Here is a 20,000-nt window from a genome sequence, read left to right as displayed (position 1 = left end):
AAGCACGCATCCCTGTTTCACGCCGCTTCTAATTGGTGCCGTGCATGTCTTCATGAAAGGAGGAAATCATCCTCAGGAGCTTAGGAGGACATCCAATCCTCTGTAGCAGGGTGAAAAGGCCTTCCCTGCTAACCAAGTCGAAAGCCTTCGTCAGGTCGATGAAGGCAATGTAAAGTGGACGCCGTTGTTCTCGGCACTTCTCTTGCAGTTGCCTTAGTGAAAAGACCATGTCATTGGTTGATCTTTCTGCTCTGAAGCTGCACTGTGCCTCAGGGTAGACTCGTTCTGCAAGTTTCTGCAACCGGTTGAGTACTACTCGGGCGAAGGCTTTCCCGACGGTACTGAGAAGTGATATTCCGCGGTAGTTGTTGCAGTCGCTGCGGTCTCCTTTGTTTCTATAGAGCGTGATGATGTTGGCGTCACGCATGTCTTGGGGAACGAATCCTTCCTCCCAGCACTGGAGTAAAGGCTCGTGCAGGTGGTGATATAGAGCGGTACTCTTGCCTGCTTTGACGACCTCCGGGGTAATGCCGTCGTTGCCAGGAGTTTTCCCGCTGGCCAGGGAGTCGATGGCTTATCTGAGTTCGTCAATAGAAGTTGGAACATCTAGTTCCTCCATGAGTGGTAGGGCTTTGCATTTCTCAACTGCTGCTCTTGAGTAAAGTTCTTGATAGTGTTCGACCCATCTCTCCATCTGCTTTCCTCTGTCTGTGATAGTGTCACCAGAGGCTGTCTTCAGAGGTGCGATCTTGGTAATGCTTGGGCCAAAGGCTTTCTTCACGCCGTCGTACATGGCACGAATGTTGCCACAGTCAGCAGAGACCTGGATGTTCTGGCAGAGGTTCAGCCAGTAGTCGTTGGCGCTGCGCCGTGCTAACCGTTGAGCGTCATTTCTAGCCTTCCTGAGTGCAGCGAGTGTCTTCTCTGAAGGCTTTGTTTTGTTCTGCCTCTCTCTCTTGCCGAAGGTGTCCATGGCGGAGTTGTAGATGGCTCCACGAATGTGATTCCACCTCTCTTCAGCGCTGTTTGTGGGGCAGTCCCGAAGGGCCTCTTCTGTAGAATCGGCAAAGCGCTTACACAGGTCTGGCATTTTTGTCCTGGCTGTGTTGATACGTGGACGACCTTTCTGCTTGGAGTGATGGTATTGGTATTGGGTAAGGTGCATTGTATATGTAGTCAGCGCGTTGATTGGGCAGCTAGCTGCATGCAACCAATGAACTTCCCTGCATACAGGTACCATGCAATTCGCAACTAGCGACATTATGTAGCACGATAGTCGTGTAGAGTCTAGTCAACATGTACTACAGTAGTATACGCGTGCATGCAGCTGATACGAAGCTAGGCTTGGTAAGCCATTGAACTCTAGCAGCTATACTGCGTACACATACGTACGTACATCAAAAAAATAATGTTGATTGATGCGTTGCGTTTATGATATCGATTGATAATGCAATGACTGGTCACGGGTAAGTTGAGTTTGCTCTGATCCTTTCATCAATGGTGATGGGATTCAGGGATTGCCAAATAATGGATAATGCATGAAAAACGTTTAATCTTGCCGCGGGAGCGATTTTTTTTGTAGGGGATCGCTCCCGCTATTGGATTTGCGAGAGCGACATTGGAACTATGTATATATATATATATATGTATATATATATATATATATATATATATATATATATATATACATATATATGCATATATATAAATATATATATGTATATATACATATATATATATATACATTTATGTATATACATAATATATACATATATATATATATATATATATATGTGTGTGTGTGTGTGTGTGTGTGTGTGTGTGTGTGTGTGTGTGTGTGTGTGTGTGTGTGTGTGTGTGTGTGTGTGTGTGTGTGTGTGTGTGTGTGTGTGTGTGTGTGTTCACCATAAACCCACTGTCGGAGAAATAATAACGGAAGTACAGGGAAACTGTATATTTCGACTACTATCTGTAGTCCTCTTGAGAGTACTACAGATAATACAGTTTCCCTGTACTTCCGTTATTATTTCTCCGACAGTGGGTTTATAGTGAACTTTTACAAATGTGTTATAACATACCAATTTCCCATATATATATATATATATATATATATATATATATATATATATATATGTATATATATATATACTGTATATATATATGTATATACATATATATATACTGTATATATATGTATATACATATATATATATTTAAGATTATTTCAGACAAATGAGAGAGAATGTGGGTGGGGAAGGGCAAACGAAGATGTGTTAGGAATAGAGTTTATTGCCCTAACGTTGCGACCAACTTGGTCTTCTTCAGAGGACTACAGCATTACAAACGGATCACAATTCTTATATTCGTAGTGAGAGGGAACCCGCCAAGGTATGAGCGTCATGTTTTCCCTTTGGCTAACGATTTAATTATTAGGACACTTGCTGCTTTCGAGAGGCATTTAAATCCGTCTCTGTCGTTGTTGTTCTTGTTGGCGGCGATATGTGCAGCTTCCACAGTTTTTCTCATTTTCTTCTCAAATGTGGACATCTGCCTGATTGGAACAACGCAGAAATTCTACACGAGGGATTTGAGAAGAAAATGAGAAAAACTGTGGAAGCTGCACATATCGCCGCCAACAAGAACAACAACGACAGAGACGGATTTAAATGCCTCTCGAAAGCAGCAAGTGTCCTAATAATTAAATCGTTAGCCAAAGGGAAAACATGACGCTCATACCTTGGCGGGTTCCCTCTCACTACGAATATAAGAATTGTGATCCGTTTGTAATGCTGTAGTCCTCTGAAGAAGACCAAGTTGGTCGCAACGTTAGGGCAATAAACTCTATTCCTAACACATCTTCGTTTGCCCTTCCCCACCCACATTCTCTCTCATATATATATATATATATATATATATATATACATGAGTGTTTGTATCAAGGACTACTATTACATAGGACGTGCGCACCCAGATCCCTGGGTCCGCTAGCGAAGGCCAGTCTAGTGCAGGGTTTCCACTCCTAGTGTTTTCCCACTAGATCTATTATTTTTTGCCTCAATCTAGTAGTAATGGTTCTTCGTGATAGATATCAAGAATCTAGTATATTTTGAAGATCCTAATAAAAACGTTTAATTTTGCATTACGGAGCCCAATTCTTGGAGATTTGAACCCCAAGTGTAGTTATGAACAGCTCAAGAGACTTTTTGGTGCTGCCAAGGAAACGTAAGCTGCAGTACATCACTTCATCTATTGACAAGGATCAGGTGATGAGGGAAACATTTGCCAAAGTGAAGACACTGCAGCAGAAGAATGTATTTCTCTTGATAGATGAAATACAGATTCGGCCAACTGTTGCATTTTCTGGTGGGGTTCTGAGTGGCATGGTAGTGAACAAGCCAGACTGCAAGGCCACTTCTATGCTATGTATTATGATGAAGTCGCTTGCATACTTGTGGCAAGTCTATATAACACTGCTCCTTATATTGATATGCTAAAAATGTCCTTTAGCAATCAGATCGCATATCAAATAGCAATCCCACAATATTTAAAATCTATAAGAAAAATCTATTTAAATCAAATAAATCTGATTTAAATAAAAAAGATTATATTTTTCAAAAAGATAAAAAAAAAAAAAAAATCGCCAACCCTGGTGTCCACTAACCTCATACAATAATACCTGTTAAGTCCGGCTAAAATTGGCATTTCAAAGCATAACAGTGCCTTAAAAATAGTTTCTTATTTCACTATAAAAGTTTATATTAACTTATACTGCATTGAATAAGTCAATAATTTATATATTTGTCCTATATACAATGTTAGGTTTCTAGTTTTGATATATTTGTCCAATATAAAATGTTAGCTTACAAAGAAAGCAATGGCCTCCGCTAGCGGAGCCAGGAATCTGGGTGCGCACGTCCTGTGGAATAGTAGTCCTTGATATATATATATATATATATAAATATATATATACATATATACATATATATTTATATATACTGTATATATATATATATATTTCTAAATAGAAATGTAGTAGCACATTTGTAGATAACACACAGGAACCCACAGTCGGAGAAAGAATAAACTTCGAATAGAGAATAATCCTATATTTCGGCTATCAACTGTAGCCCTCTTCAGGAAAGTGAAGAGGGCTACAGTTGATAGCCGAAATATAGGATTATTCTCTATTCGAAGTTTATTCTTTCTCCGACTGTGGGTTCCTGTGTGTTATATATATATATATATATATATATATATATATATATATATATATACATATATATACATGCGTAAGTAACCACTAGGAAAAGTAAACTAACGAAGCAGAGCGCTTTCGTATAAATACATCTTAAGTGTATCTGCACTGAAGACGTAATTATACGAAAGCGCTCTGGTTCGTTAGTTTACTTGTCACATTTACAAGTGGTTACATACGCATCTATGAACACACGTTGCTAGTGTTTTATTGCATATATATATATATATATATATATATATATATATATATATATATATTACTTTTCCTAGTGGTTACTTACGCATTTGTGAACACACGTTTTATTGCATATACATACATAAATCTATATATATATATATGTGTGTGTGTGTGTGTGTATATATATAGTATGTATATATATATACATATATATATGTATATATATGTGTATATATATACATATATATACATATATATGTACATATATGTATATATACATATATATATATATATATATATATATATATATATATATATATATATATATATATATTGGTGCATTGTGACAAGTTGATGAAGGTGGAAAAAGAAGTCACGGGTCTAGTTCACGGGTCTAGTTCCGAGTTCCTGAAGTAGCAAGGTGCGAAACAGGTCCGGAATACACTCAGGAACTCGGAACTAGACCCGTGACTTCTTTTTCCACCTTCATATACATGTATATATAAATATGTATGTATATATATATATATATATATATATAATATAATATAATATAATATAATATAATTTAATATGATATAATATAATATAATGGAATATAATGTAATGTAATATTATATAATATAATATAATATAATATAATATTATATAATATGATATAATATAATATAATATATAATATAATATAATATAATATAATATAATATAATATAATATAATATAATATAATGTAATATAATATAATATAATATATAAACTGGACCGTACCATCCAGTTTATAATCAACAGAGTTTACTATAATAATGACACCCCAAATTACGACATCGCAGAATCTGTGATGAAGAAACTGCTAGAATGCTGTACCAAAGAAGCACCACTCACCTGCCCGAGGGGGACCAAGTATTGCCAGATTGATGGAGTTGCCATGGGATCACCATTAGGAGTTCTATTTGCAAATTTTTTCATGAGCAGTATTGAAGAAGAGGCATTTGATTAGGTACAGAGACCACGAATATACAGCCGATACATTGACGATATTTTTGTTATGGCCGAGAAGATTCAACAGATTGAAGCCTTGCAACGACGATTGAAAGAAACCTCTGGCCTTAAGTTCACCATCGAACATAGTGATGAAGGTTCCCTCCCATTTCTTGATGTTCTCGTGAAACAGGGAGAAGAAACTTTCAACACCTCGGTTTATGTTAAATCCACCAATCAAGGACATTGCCTAAATGGATCAAGCGAGTGCCCTCAGAGGTACAAGGATTCGACAATAGGTGCCTTTATTAGAAGAGCCCCCACACACTGCAACAACCGGAGGGCCGTGCACTCAGAGTTGGATAGGGCCACGCAAGTCCTCATCAACAACTGATTTGCCAACAAAGACATTGAAAGAATAACTAAGAAGATAATGGACACGTGGTACCTAAAAAAGGAAGATGACCAAACACCAAAAAATATCATTAATATATTTTATAAATCATTCTTCTCCACGGCATACAAGGAAGATGAGAGAATTATGAAGCAAATAATCAGAAGGAACATCAAGCCGACTTCCGCAGACACCAAAATTATTTTTAACATATATTACCAAAATAAGAAGACATCAAGCCTACTCATCAAGAACAACAACAAGCCCATCACCGATAAATTTCAGAGATCTCATGCTATATATAGATGTACGTGTAACCTGCGCAACCCAACCTTTTTCCTATATTCGTATGACCACCATGAAGCTGTCGGATAGACTGTCATACCATCTGACAGCAGGTGCTCCTAAGAATCACTCCAAAGATACTCACCACACCATCTTACAAAGGGAAACCCTGGTCAACAACAGAAATTTTAGCCACACACCAAAGCCCTAAAAGACTACCTATCCTGGAGGCTCTATACATAAAAGATCTTTACCCAAATCTTAATATACAAGCCCATGACCTGCAAACGTTACCCAGCGTTAGGAGGTCCACCCATTACAGTGCTGGGGCGCAAACTGATGACGTCACGCACCGCTCAGCCAATGGGAGAACAGACCGTACCTAACCTGCAGCAATCCAGCCAATCACCATCCACCTTCCGGACTGGCGGGCTCCACCATATCCCGCAATAAAAATATAACCTAACCTATGGAATCTTCATTACTTCAATTGCCACTGAAGAAGCACCAGGAGGTGAGAAAACGCGTTTTGGCTTTCGACTATGCCTATTTCTATATCATGGCATACGGCGAATTACTCGGACTCCTGCCTATGGAAGGCAAAGTCGTCTTACGAAAGAGAGAGAAAATTGACAAAAAGCTTTGTCACAACAAGCTTGCCATTTCATTCAATGAAATATATATATATATATATATATGTGTATATATATATATTATATAATATATATATATATATATATATATATATATATATATAATACATATATATATGTATGAATAATATATTTATACATATGAGAAAATTAGTTTAACAGAGAATTTAACAGAAAGGCTTTACAGGATATCGGTTAGGTGTGTCAAACTGCATTTTGTCCGTCTTCTTTTACATCAAACTGCATCTGCCGAAAGTTGTTTTCATTTAGTGACGATGTGGCTGACTAAAATGTTTCTAATTTTGAAGGAAATCTCCATTCTGAATCCATTCTTTCTCGCCTGGTTTGTATTCATTGTAAAAGCATTTTCACCTCTCGCGACCCGTGCTTTACCACCCCCTACACACACACGCGCGCGCACGCACACAAGCACACACACACAAACACACACACACATACACACACACAAACATACACACACACAAACATACACACACACAAACATACACACACACAAACATACACACACACAAACATACACACACACAAACACACTGACACACACATACAGACACACACACACATACAACAAGCACACACACAACACACACACACACACAAGCACACATATTTACACACACATACACTCAGACACACACACACACACACACACACACACACACACACACACACACACACACACACACACACACACACACACACACACACACACAAACACACACACACACACACACACACACACACACACACACACACACACACACACACACACACACACACACACACAAACACACACACACACACACAAACTTTAACCGATGTTGGTGGTTCCAACAGATTTTTTCTTTTCTTTTCCTTTTCTTTCAGCTCCGGTTTGGTGACTTTATACAGATTCTGTTTTCTCGTCCAAAGGCACAGAACTATGTATTTTTTTTCTATTCATGTTCTCTCTCCATTATTGACAAAACATGTGTCCTAAAATCCATTTCTTTTTATACCTAGTTCATTATTTGTTTGTCCATTTATCTATGTACTTAGCTATTAACATATTTAACTACCCATTCATACATACATCTATTTATTAGTGAATTTGCTACTTGCATATCTGTCTGCTTCATTCTTTACTCATTACTTAACTTATTTCTTCCCCTTTTGTCAAAACAGAACTAATTTTCTGCTCCTCCCCAAGCGTTTCCCAGTAATTGTTTAACCAACCATCTTCTCGTTTGTCTCTGTCGTCCCCTCGAAAGAATTCTTCCTGATTAACGAATTTTGAATAGGGGACCTCCTTCAAAGACCAGGAAGATTAAAGGCGGTGTGAGACAAGGATCTGTGTGAACAGCTTCAGCACCTGGAAACTGCCTTGTCCTTCTTCAGGCTCCTTTCATCACTTCTTACCACACGGGTAAATAGAATCGCCTTGTGGCTGCAAGAATAAAAATAGCCACAGGACAGCTGAGAACCTCAAGCACTGGGAAGCGTTCAAATGAACGTATATGAACGTGTTACTTGTGAAATTTAGCCCAGGCATCAAAAACTCTCTTTTTCCCTCTGCCCTGTGAAGGCTTCTGGTTTATAAAGATAATTATTGTAGTTCAGGATATATATGGATATACTGAATATATTTGTATATGCATAAATATATACGTGAATATATATATATATATATATATATATATATATATGTATATATATACATATATATATATTTATATATATACATATACATATATATATATATATATATATATGTATATACATACATGTATAGATATACATACATACATGTATATATATATACATACATACATACATGTATATATGTACATATGTATATATATATGTATATATATATATATATATACATATATATATATATATATATATATATAGAGAGAGAGAGAGATAGAGATAGATATATACATACATACATCTATATACTTATAAAATTCTGATCACCTTGTTTGTTATCTTGCTTGAAGCTGTCTATTGAAGAAGAAGAGATATGACGTCACGACTGAGGACCAGCCAATCAAAAGAAGAGATATGATGTCACGACTGAGGACCAGCCAATCAGAAGAAGAGATCAGAAGAAGGGATATAACGTCACGACTCAGGGCCAGACAATCAGAAGAAGAGATATGACGTCACGAAATCCGCTCTGTGGGTCCCAAAGGACCCCAACGCTGAGCGCGTGACGTCACAACTGCTAAAGTTCCAAATTGCCAATTTTTTAATTTCCAATTTTCCGATTACATATTTTCAGACCATTGATATTTAAAATGTTCATATTCTGTATTTAAAAGTATAGCCAACTCCTGATTTAGCATCTATAATGCAAAATGAGTTTATCAAAATATTACGAACCGTATAAATTATATGATGCATACTGTTCCAAGCAACGACGACGTGACGTCACAATCTTCTGCATTTCACTTCTTATAACAACGTATCATTTAAAATTTTATTTGACCCAACGGGTCACGGGTGGTCTAGTATATATATATATATATATACATAGATATATATATATATATATATATATATATATATATGTATATATATATATTTGTTTATTTATCTATTTATATATATTCTATCCGAGAGTTGACACCTTGACGTGGTGGATAGACTTGAGAATGTCGATGAAGAAGAAATCTCTACAGAGTCATCCATATCGAATAGGTTTTGTAAGAAAGATTAGACAAAGAGCAGCTCACACACACAGTCGCAGGACCCACTGCTAACTGGCACGTCCCTAATGGCGAACAGGAGAAATTCCTCATAGATATATGGGACACCGTCAAAATGACGGCGTAGACCATTGGGCACCCTAAAGATGTAGGGCTTCACAAAATATAATGAATAAGGTGACACCAGAGAAATATCTCACCAGAAACCAGCTGGCACGGAGGTGAGATTACTGCCAAAAAAAAAAAACTTCATAACAACCATGAACAGTACAAACAAAACAAAACCGGGCGTTCCTGTTGGATCATCGTCTCCTAAAGGTCCAACCGCATTGCCTCGTGTGCTTACGGGCAGTGTGCCACCGAATGTGAGTAAGTACTGTCCAAGCAGATCCAAGTCTTGGACATTAAACAATATGAAGAAAATGAAGATATATACTTACAACGTAAGAAATCTCTCAGAAGATCACAGGCTGGAGAGTTTAATGGAAGAACTATACAACATCAAGTGGGACATCGTAGGAGTGAACGAAGTCCGAAGAACGGAAGGAAAGCTGATACAATTACAAGATAGTCACCACCTGTTCTACTGTACTATAGAGGTAAGGGCAAAGAAAGATCTAGTGGAGTAGGATTCTTGATAAACCGAGAGGTTACTGGCAACGTAGTCAAATTCAGTAGTTTATCAGACAGGGTAGCTTGGATTATGATTAGGCTGTGCAAAAGATAAACTCTAAAAATAATTCAAGTTTATACACCAACTTCACAGAGTTCAGACGATGAAATTGAGTCGTTCTATGATGATTTAAGCCAGATAATGGATCAAGAAAAAAGTAAGTACACATTGGTAATAGGAGACTTTAATGCTAAAGTGGGGAAGAAGATGGGCGATGAGAAGTGCATTGGTAAGTTTGGAGTAGGTGAAAGAAATGACAGAGGCGAGATGTTAGTCGAATTTGCAGAGAACTACAACACGAGGATAATGAACATTTTCTTCCAAAAGTGTGTAGGTCGTATATGGACTTGGAGAAGTCCCAGTGGAACAACAAAGAACGAAGTAGACTTCATATTAGAAGGTGAGAGCAAGAGCGTTACTAATGTTACGGTGATAAATAAAGTCAACATAGGTTGACCATAGAATGGTAGGTTGCACAGCTAAATTCAATTTTAGAGCCGAGAGAAATAAACTAGTTTTAAAAAAGAAAATAAGCCTTGCAGAGGTTAAGGATGATAATAAGAAATTTCAGTTAGAAATTAAAGATAGATTTGAAGCTCTAAGAACTAACGAGGACAGCGTGGAAGATATCAATCCGAATTTAGTGAATACCATTAGGGAATCGGCAGAGAAAGTAGGAAGTACAAAAAACATTAGAGAAAACAAATAATCCAAAGCTACAAATTACCTAATTAAAAGAAGAAGGACCATGCAGATTAAAAGCAGGAGAGACGAAATAGAAAGAGTAGAACTAAACAAGCTTATCAACAAAAGGCAGAGATTAGAGAAAAGAAAGAGAAACGGATGAAATAAAGGAAACTATTCGAAAAGGTAAAAGTATTAAAGTGATCGAGAGCAGAAATACTTTAGGAAGACAGCAAATGATATGTTTGAAAGGTAGAAATGGAGAAATAGTTAAATTTAGAGACAAAATGGTAAAAAGAACAGAAGAATATTACCAAAAGCTTTACTCGTCGAAGACCGTAGTTGAGTCAGTAAATTTATGTGTAGACGTTAGTAGTGTACCAGAAGTTACAAAGAAAGTAATAGAATTTGCTCTAAAAACTATGAAACGAGGAAAAGCACCTGGGGAAGATGCTATATCAATAGATCTATTGAAAGACGCAGGTAGATTAGTTCATATTAGATTAGTTCAGTTGTACACCCAGTGCTTACGTCAAAAAAGTGTTCCTGATGCGTGATTTTGCTTCATAAAAAAGAAGACCAGAAGGACCTTACTAACTATCGACCAATTAGCTTGCTATCAAACGTATATAAAGTATTATCCAAGATCCTTACAAATAGACTGTCAATTTTTAGATGGAAACCAACCGAGAGAATGGGTAGGCTTTAGGAGCGGATATTCGACTCTAGACCATTTGCAGGCGATTAACCAATTAATCGAGAAGACGACAGAATACAATATACCTCTGTGTTTAGCTTTTGTAGATTACGAGAAGGCCTTTGACTCGGTAGAGCAAATAGCAATACTAAACTCACTACGCAAGCAGGGTACAAACGAACAGATCGTAAGAGCTTTAGAAAAGATTTATGGGAAAGGTATCGCTATAATTCGACTTCATATACATACAGAAAAGATCAAGATCGAGAAAGGAGTACGGCAAGGCGATACAATTTCACCCAAACTATTTACAGTTTGTTTGGAAGATACTTTCAGAAGGTTGAGTTGGGAAAAGAAAGGTTTGAAGGTTAATAGCGAATATTTGAACCACCTAAGATTTGCGGATGACATTATTCTTATTTCAGAAAGAGCAGAAGACTTGCAAGATATGCTGAGTGATCTAAACAAGGAAAGTCTCAAAGTAGGCTTAAACATGAATAAAAGTAAAACCAAAGTAATGTTCAACACGAAAGTTCAAAGTAAAGAGACTGTAATTGATGGTGAGAGTCTAGAAGAAGTTGAAGAGTATAATTATTTAAGCCAGATGGTGAAGGTGACGAAAGATCATGATAATGAAATAAAAAGACGTATTACAATTGGTTGGAAAGTGTTTGGTAAGTATAATAAAATCCTGAGAGGCTCTCTACCTTTCTGTTTGAAACGTAAAGTTGACAATCAATGCATTCTGCCAGCAATAATCTACGGGTGTGAGACTTGGAAACTGACTTGGGCGATGGAAACAAAGCTAATGGCTGCACAGAGGAGATTGGAGAGATTAATGATGGGAATAACTCTGAGAGACTGAAAGAGAGAAAGTTGGGTGAGAGATCAGACTGGAGTGAAATATATTGTGGAGGCGGTAAAAGAGAGGAAGTGGAATTGGGCAGGTAAGTTGGTGCAAACGACTAATGAGCAATGCAGCAAGTGTGTTGCTGAGTGGATACCGCGAGATAGGAAGCGTGGAAGAGGGAGACCAGACAGAAGGCGGAGAGACGAGATCGAGAAGTCTGCAGGAGTGACATGGCAGAGGATGGCGCGGTCGTGTGATTAGTGGAATGCTATGAAGGAGGCCTTTGTTCAGCAGTGGACTCAGGATGGCTGGTTTGATTTTATTTGATATATATATATATATATATATATACATATACATATATATATATATATATATATATATATATACATACATATAATCACGAAGAACCCACAGTCGGAATAAAAGGAAACTTTAGAGGAAAGTGTAACTTCTATATTTCGACTAATAGCTATAGCCCTCTTCAGGAAAGTACAGATTACAAGAATTTGCAGAGACATAAGTACAATTGAGATGTCTAGTTCACCTTTGTGTTTCCTCTAATGTCTTTTTTATTCCAGGACCAATTTTTTAGACAGAAATTCGGTTGTAGCATGGGTTCTAGTTTATATCCTGTTTTGGCTAACTTGTACATGATATACTTTGAGTGCACTCTTTTACCCGCCATCAAACCACCTGAGATGATTTGGTTCCGTTACGTTGATGACATTTTCTCAGCGTGGGATGATAGGTGGGGTGCGTTCGAGATATTTCTGGACAACTTGAACCATTTATCCCCTAACATCAAATTCAAGACAGAATGGGAAGAATGGCATCAGATCCCTTTCCTAGACATTTCAATTAGAAGGATTGATGGAGAATGATTTTTTCCCAGTTTACAGAAAACCCACCCATTCAGGTAGCTATCTCCGTTTATTTATCTATTTATTATTTTTTTTTTTTTTTTTTTTTTTTTTTTTTTTTTTTTTTTTTTTTTTTTTTTTTTTTTTTTTTTTTTTTTTTTTTTTTTTTTTTTTTTTTATTACCCATCCCGACAAAGTCAAGAAGAGTGTTGCCACCGGCCTTGTAATCCTAGATTCTTGGACCGGGAGATTGACCTCATCAAAAAGCAACTTTTTGAATTTGGCACACCCGTCCTGGTTCTTGGATCAGGCCCTCAGCAAGGCTAGAGCCAGCCACCTTAAAAATTCAGTTCCCACCACACAACCCTCTTTCAAAGACGTTTTAAAAATCCCCTATTGTAACTCCATCAGTTCTTCCTTTAAATCAATTCCCAACAAGCATCTCACAGTTGCCTACCATTATCCTAACACGGTTCACAAACAAATTGTTAATGTTCATCAAAGATTAAAGGGAAATGAGTCACCAGGAGTGTATAGCTTTCCTTGTAAAGATTGTGATTTGGTGTACCTTGGTCAAACCGGAAGGGATCTTAACACCAGGTTAATGGAGCACAAAAGATCCATTAGGTATGCCCAGGAAAATTCCGCTGTATTTCAACACGTCAGTACCAAATATCACAGTCTTGACTGGGACAAGGCCAATTTTTTTTAAGTCCCACTGTAGTTTTAGAAGAAATTTTTTTGAATCAGCCTTAATCGAAGAATGTCCGAACTTGAACATCTTCAAAGGTCAATGGTCCCCGGACATAATCTCACGGCTAGCTGTGAGCCGCTTGGTTAAGAATTATCACCCTCCTGACCTCGTTTCCAGCCCGCTGCCCTCCTGACCTCATACATCCACCCACACATCCCCTCACCTCTGACTCCGCCCTGCGTGACGGATCGTCCTGTTCTAGCTCTGCGTGTTCCCCTTCTACTCACATCTCAATTGTACTTATGTCTCTGTAAATTCTTGTAATCTGTACTTTCCTGAAGAGGGTTATAGCTATTAGCCGAAATATAGAAGTTACACTTTCTTCTAAATTTTCTTTTTATTCCATTTTTGTTCTCTTTCCTCCAGATGACGGTGTCGAGGAAGGCCAATGTGTGAGATTTGGTCTCTTCGTTTTCAACGGAGAGGAATACAACCAATGTAGAGGCCTTGCAATGGGAAGCCCCCTCTATATGGAACTTTTAGAGAGAGATCATTTTATAAAAAGAATGGTGTCGAAACACCCCCTGGTTTCGATATGTGGATGATGTCTTAGTCGTTGCCCCCAAGAACACTAATTTGGACAACAAACTGAGAAGGTTAGATAATATCGAACGAAACATCCAGTTCACTGTGGAACACGAGACATAACAAATTGGCCTTCCTCGACACCGTCATTTGGAGGAAAGAGAACAAAACCGCATTCTCGGTTCATAGAAAAAGTACCAATAAAGACAACATCATTCACTACTACTCCGGCCAAAATGAGAGAGTAAAGAATGGAATGGTAATAGGATTCTTCCTGAGAGCATACTGTATTTGTAGTGAAAATTTTATTAAAGATGAGGTGGATTGCATTTTCAACGTTTTCTCCAAACTTTGTTATCCGGAAGGGCTATTGTACCGACTCAGAGAAAAGGCTTTATAGATAGCAGAAAGAAACATAAGGAACAGAGGAGACGTGACTGAAAATGATGGCAGGGACTATTTTCCGTACCAAACTCGAGCCACTCAGGCGAGTTGGGACAGTTGCTCACTAGAGCCGGTATCAAGATTGCGATCAGCACGGGAACGAAAATAGGAGACATTGTTAAGAACCAGAACAAAGTAGTGGCCAACGGAGAAGAAAACAGTGTCGTCTACAAGATACCGTGTGGAAACTGTCCTATGAGCTACTACGGGGAAACCAGCAGAGGTATTATGAAGCGGACAGTTGAGCACAGGAATGACGTCAACGCACACCGAGTATCAAACTCGCTAGTGGTTCATGTAGATACTCAAGGCCACTTACCAGACTGGGACAGAGTAGAGGTGCTACAGAAAGGACTCCATAAGAAAAGAAGAAAAATAACTGAAGCAGGTTACATCGCTTCCCATCCGAGCAACAACCACCGCGATGGATCTATTAAATTAACAAAAACGGCCAGCCGCTTGATACTTCGCGAGGCAGAGCGTAGGAGGATGAGAGGTCAGGTCGACCATGGTGGAACGTGGATAGATTCGGCGGGTATTTAGGGTGTGAATTGTTTGAATGTGTATGTACTCTGAAGAAGTCCTGGTAAGGACGAAACGTCAGAATAAATCCCTAAACGGTTCCCTGTGTTTATCTCACCACCCATCCACTCATCTGTCTTACATATTTCAATATATATATATATATATATATATATATATATATATATATAAATATATTGATGAAGGTGGAAAAAGAAGTCACGGGTCTAGTTCCGAGTTCCTGAGTTTATTCCTGACCGGTTTCGCTCTATGCTTCTTCAGAAGCATAGAGCGAAACCGGTCAGGAATAAACTCAGGAACTCGGAACTAGACCCGTGACTTCTTCTTTTCACCTTCATCAATATATTTATATATATATATATATATATATATATATATATATATATATATATGTATTATATATAAGAATGTCCGAACTTGAACATCTCCAAAGGTCAATGGTCCCCGTACATAATCTTATGGCTAGCTGTAAGCCATTGGTTAAAAATCTTTACCCTCCTGACCACGCTTCCTTTCTAACCTCACACCTCTACACACACACCTCCTCCCCTATGACTCCACCCTGTGCGACGGATTGTCATGTTCTCAGCTTTGCCTCTTCCCCTTCTATTTACATCTTCATTGTATTTATGTCTCTATCATTTCTTGTAACCTATACTTTCCTGAAGAGAGCTATAGCTATTAGCCGAAATATCGAAATTATACTTTCTTCTAAATTTCCTTTTATTCCGACTGTGGGTTCTTCGTGATTATATATATATATATATATATATATATATATATATATATATATATATATATATATATACATATACATTTATATATATATATGTATTTACTTAGTCATATATATATATACATATTTATGTATATATGTATATATATATATATATATATATATATATATATATATATATAAATTCTTTTCCTTTTTTTTTCTTCTTTTTTTCTTTTTTAAATTATGGTGGAGAAAGAAATGAGTAAATAGTAAGAGAATTCATTGCTGACGTTCCGACCTCACAGTGTCTTTATCAAAACTTACAACATTTGGTCACGATCGGACAAAATATACTTACATTGCCTTCATCGCCTCGGGCCACCTGAGAGAACTTGATGCACAAACTTTATTATTTTCTAAAATTATTATACAACTGGTTGGTTTTGCTAGGCATACGAAGCCTTCTCGATTATTTACGTTTTCATTTATATTAATATAACCAGCTTCAAATGTTTTCCCCAATTTTTTCGTATGACCTTTATTAAGAATAACCGCATTATTCCAGTCAGGGAGATGATCTTGTTCTTCAATGTGCCTAACAATGGAATTAGTTGTCCGGTGTACTTTCACATCATTTTGTATCATTTTTATGTTCTATTAACCTTTTTGTAAGTCCTCGACCAGATTCTCCATGGTATGCTGAATGTTAACTTTTACACGGAATTTTATATACCACACTATTTTCATTTGTCGCGCTAGTATTTTTATGTTTAATGATCTAGCTGATCTTATGACCTGTTGTCCTTGCTATTCTTATGTCAGTGTTTGGTACAGTTATATAACGTATTTTTCTCTCAACAACTTCTTTATTTCTATTTTTGCTTTTATCTCTTATTATCTTTCCGTGTAATAGTTGCCCTTCAGCATACTATGGAAAATCTGGTCGAGGACTTACAAAAAGGTTAATGGAACATAAAAATTATGTAAAAGCACACCGGCGGACAACTAATTCCATTGTTAGGCATATTGAAGAACAAGATCATCTCCCTGACTGGAATAAAGCGGTTATTCTTAATAAAGGTCATACGAAAAGGTTGAGGAAAACATTTGAAGCTGCTTATATTGATATCAGTGAAAACATAAATAATAGAGAAGGGTTCGTATGCCTAGCAAAACCTACCAGTTATATAATTATTTTAGAAAATAATAAGACTTGTGCATTAAGCTCTCCCAGGTGGCCCGAGACATGAAGGCAGTGTCAGTATATTTTGTCCGATTGTGACCAAATGTTGTAAGCTTTGATAAAAATACTGAGGTCGAAACGTCAGCAATAAATTCTCCAATTATTTCCTCATTTTTTCTCCGCCATCATTCAAAATCTGTCAATAATTTATTCATGTATATATATATATATACATATACAGTATATATATATATATATATATATATATATATATATATATGTATATATATACATATGTATATGTATATATATATACATATATATATATATATATACATATGTATATGTATATATATATGCATATATAAATATGTATATATACATAAATATATATATATATATATATATATATATACATGTATAAATATATAAGTATATATATACATACATAGATATATGTGTGTATATATATATATACATATATATACATATATATATATATATATATATATATATATATATACAGACATGACAGAATAGAATAGACACCAAGAAAAATACATTTCTGCTCTTATTTAATGCTTAATATTATTCAAAATTTACCTAATATGTTATATTTACTTTGATTTATGTTTCAGATTACATGCAAGATTAATCAAGCATGCCACGAGCCCAAGGAGTAGTAGACCTATCTGAATTTCAGCGAGGTCGTATTGTGGGTCAATATGAAGGTGGACTTAGTCAACGCAAAATATCTGAAAATCTGTCAATGCCCCTTTTTACTGGTGTCCATAGATGCTTTCACTTGTCATGTTCATGCCCTCATGTGAAATCACCCATGGTCATTTGAGAGCACGTCGTGTCATGGACGGCGCACAGCGAAAAGTCGATACGTGTGAAACTAACCTTTGTCGCTCCTTCGGCTCGTTTAACACGTATCGACTTTACACCGTGCACCGTCCACCACACGACGCCGTGCTCTCAAGCATGGATGTCTATGGACGTTTTCACACGTCAGTCATTACCACGACCACGCGTGAAAGCATCCATAGACACCCATGGTTATTTGAGAGTACGACGTCGTGTCGTGGACGGCACGTCGAAAATTTGATGCGTGTAAAACGAGCCTTCCGCTTTCTCAAACCAAAAGCAACCAACACAAAAAGAAATCATCAGAATCTTAATAGTAGTATTTCATTATCGTGGAACTAAATCATTCAAACCTTTAGTTCTGTTATACGTTCTGCTACGAGATTATTCTTTTCCCAGGAGCTTTTGGTCTTTTTTGTGGGAAGCAAGTGAAAAGTGGTAAAGTCTGATTTATTCTGTTTCCCACTGGGCCGGAGAACACTTTTTTTCTTTTATTCTACCTCTGAAATATATTTCATTAATCATATAGGCGCTTACTTCCGGTGGCCCAGTGAATACCGTGTCGAACTCATGAGCAGGTGGTTGCGAGTTCGATTCCGAGGACTCTGTGTGCTTTTTTGCGTTGGTTCCCAACAGCCCTGGCCAGGCAGGGAGGCGACCCAAACACCGGTCTAAAATACCAGCGACTTGCCGCAACTAACAGAGCTTGCCCTACCAGGGGTTTCTCACTTCCCACTTCGTGCGAGTGGTATGGTGAGTATGCAGAGTTGATCTTCCAAGGCCTCGTACATAACGGCACTTTCTACATCCTGGCTTCTGGAGACACCTCTGGTAGAGATATACCCAAAAGTACAATAACTACGGAAGCTCGCTGGCTGAGCGGGTTAGGGCGTCGTTACTTGCGGCGAAGATCGAAGGGGTGGCGGTTCGAATCCTGCCATCGGTGAAGTTGAACCACGGGCATGGTTCATTAGATTCCACGCTACAAAGCCCTCTGGGAGGGGCACCGTCCTAGCCTTCCGGTAGGGGGGAGTTTGTGACGTTAAACCATATCATATTACAATAAGTCCCACAGACAAAATCCTTCCAAACCCAAAGCTGGTGAGGGAAGGGTAAATACCGAGGTAGTTTAGATCCGTGAGCCGACTTTTGAGCGCAAGACAAATGAGCGCCGACAATTGAGCGCAATAATATTTGAGCGACATAATTTAAAAATACAGCTATGAGATGTAAATAGAATTATATCTCAACAAAATAATGTAAAAAAACAGAAATGTGAAAGCTTGAATTTTTATTCATATTGGAATTACCATAAAATAACTAAAACATTTTATAAAACCAATAGATACCATAATGTAAAATACCATAGAATATATGTAAATACCATAAAATACCTAAATACAGTTTATAAAATAAAAATTCTACTTGTGCAGGCTAATAATAAAAGATCGAAAGTAAAAAAGGTGAATAGACTACGCCTAGAGGTGCTGAATAGTTGTAGCCGAAGCCGTCACCTTAGCCCGATGCGCCTGGACTGCTGGGAATCGAAGAGACATGCAGGATTTGAACCCACAATTAAGTTAATGCGAGACCAGCACGCTTCCTATTACGCCACCAGCGCATTATTTAGAACCATGAAATTAGAGAAGGAAAAAAGTGTTAACGAATAAAGAAGGATGAATAACTTGACGCATGAGATCTCTATAACTTTCATACTTATACGAGTTATTGGCATTC

This window comes from Oratosquilla oratoria, chromosome 36 (assembly GCF_046742065.1).
Source record: "Oratosquilla oratoria isolate Oo_2021 chromosome 36, ASM4674206v1, whole genome shotgun sequence".
In the NCBI taxonomy this organism is placed as follows: Eukaryota; Metazoa; Arthropoda; class Malacostraca; order Stomatopoda; family Squillidae; genus Oratosquilla; species Oratosquilla oratoria.
Note: the sequence above shows the minus strand (reverse complement) of the source record.